This window comes from Adiantum capillus-veneris, chromosome 27, assembly GCF_014529385.1.
Source record: "Adiantum capillus-veneris isolate H3 chromosome 27, ASM1452938v2, whole genome shotgun sequence".
In the NCBI taxonomy this organism is placed as follows: Eukaryota; Viridiplantae; Streptophyta; class Polypodiopsida; order Polypodiales; family Pteridaceae; genus Adiantum; species Adiantum capillus-veneris.
The window spans coordinates 50,527,827-50,530,645 of NC_140957.1; positions in this window are offsets into that span (position 1 = coordinate 50,527,827).

Below are 2,819 nucleotides of genomic sequence, written 5' to 3' on the forward strand. Positions count from 1 at the left end.
ACCTTCTCAAGTGCAAAAATGGGTAAACAAGAAATACACGGGAAGCAGGGATTCGAGAGATCATGTAGCAGCCTTTGTGCGTGTAATTAGAGCTGAAGAGGTGTTAGACTTCCCTACCCAACTTGCAGGGTTTGGATTAACGTTAGAGGATGATGCTGCTACTTGGTTTGACTCTGTGGAGCGAAGAGACTTTGAGTCTATGGAGGAAGTGTTTAACGAGTTTATCGAGGAATTCTCACAAAGGGGAATAGCTCATAATACAGTCTCACAAATCCATAAATTCAAACAGAAAGATGGAGAATCTGTGCGAAAGGAAGCCCTACGATTAAAAAGATATGTTAAGTTCTGCCCGGTGGAAGAACTGCCAACTCAGTCCATACTTATGCTTATATTTATCCAAGGACTAAGGAATGCAGATCTCCAGAAGGACTTACATATGAAGAGGAGCATGACGTTGAATGAGTTAACCAAGGAGGCTCTATACCTTGTGGACAATTGTGCGTTCTACAAAGAGGGTGAGTTCAAGGATATCGACGATGATTCCTCCTCGCAACAAAGCGGAAGCAAGTCTGCTAAGACAACACTGAAAGGAGAAGTAGCTGTAAGCCAAGAGCAGCTTGTAGAGGAAATGCTAAAAAAGATTAACTTGTATTCCAAACCACAAGCTAAATAGCCAAAATGGTGTGCGATTGAACAAAAATGGACAAACCATGGGACGGAGGAATGTTATTATAACAAGGGATATGTGAGAGAACGACCATATCCTCCGCAAGCTCAGGCGACATCCCCTCAAGTTCCACCGATGCCTAGATATTGATAGCCGTTTTTCGGCTCTCCATAATTGCTATACTAAGTTACTCCACCCTACCAAAATCACCCAAACACTATGGCTATCCCTACCATTTCACTGCAAATAGGCGTGTGTGAGTTAGGGGGCTTTTCCTATATTTTCTTAAAAAACCCTCAGCTAGCTAGTCACTGGGCTAGGTGAGCCAAAAAAAATAAAAAAAATAAAAAATAAAAGTATATTATGGCCTCTTTGTGTGTAAATATTTCATTGTATATATGGCCTAAATATAGGGATTTTTTATAATTATTTTGGTATTTTATTTAAATATTTCTACTTAGGTGTGTGTTTTATTAAACCTATGTACACCTTCTTTCATCCTCTTACACCATAATTATATTTTTTGCCAATATGTACATACTCTAACCTCATATTTTTCCTTTATACAAATCACTCCCACATTTTCACCCTCACCCTCGTGAAAACAAAAAATTGATTTCTACTCATTGGTTACTTTTATTATATTATTTACTTGCATACCTTTTCCTCTTTCACCCAAAATAATTCAAGGAGGGATCATATCATATGATTCCAATATCTTTCCATATCCATAACTCCTCCATATTTTTATTATTATTTTTACTCATTATTCTAACACCATGTGCTCATTGAGCTAAAGTCCATGAATAGTCCATACACTAGTCCCACCATGTATATATTTCTTTATTCACTAATAATCCTCCTCCATGCATGTGTCAAGGGCAACTTGGATGCTTTGTATTATGATATGACAAAGGAGGGGCTCACTCTTGGATGCATTGTACAAATTCAACAAAGGAGGGGTCCACTAAAAGACTTTTGCAAGCATAAAAACAGGCTTTTTGGTGAGAATTTTGGCACCTATCTCCACTCCGAATTTGGAGCAGTGGTCAAAAGAGAAAATGTAGCCCACGCTTTGAATAATCACCTCAAATTTTTTCATGATTTTTGGAGCTACCAGCGGTGAGCTATGATTTTTTGAGTGGACCCCAGTCTGCCCACTTTTTTCACAAGTAGCCCCTAGTCTTCTCTCACCTCTTTCCACACTTCTACACACACACACACACACACACACACACACACATTTCTCTCAATCCCTCACTCAAACCTGCACCTTCAATGGTTTCTCTCACCTTCTTCACCATTAACCTCCCCACTTACTTCCATAGCTCTCATATGAGCTCTCCATGTACATACACCATCTCTATGCCTCTCTCTATTATCTCCAAAGTACAATTCCATCTTACTCCTTATATATATACATAAATTCAGCATGTGTACCATGCTTAACCTCTGCAAATCAAAAGATCTCATCAACGGAATTACCATTTTCATCACGATGATCAACCTTGGCAGCGGCGGCGTAAAGAAGCGAAGAAGAAGAAGAAGACCAGCGGTCATTTTTTCCACAATCTACACAAGGGTGAGTTCAAGCTTCTTCAAAGCTTCACCATCTCAATGATTCTCTTTTAAGTCACCCCTCTTCCTTCATCAAATCAAATCACTCTACCCATTGTAAATGTAACATTAACTTTCTAGTGATTACTAACGACTAACATGCTAACACAAAATAGCATTGACCTAACCATAAAAGACACCTCACCTCAAGACATGTGTATAGTAACACACACACTCTCTCTCTCTTTCTCTCTCCTTACTGACTTCCACCTTATTTACCATCAATAATGCTCTCTTTTGAGCCCACACCCATGACTCAAGCAGACAAAGAAGGCCCGCAATGTTTTGATATTCAAAAAATTCATAATCCTGATTTGTTAGCTTGTAAATTAGGATTTCCAATAATCTTTATGAGGGGTCTCCAACCTATAAATAGGCCCCTCTCCTTCTTGTAAAACAACCTCCAACATCTCACATAGCACCCCAACACTCTATGCGTGAGGAGAGACTTAGGTGTAGCAACCACTTGTGAGCTTCACTCTTGGGGTGAGAGAAGCCTTCAAGCTACACATTGCAAGTGAGAGAGCGTGAGTTC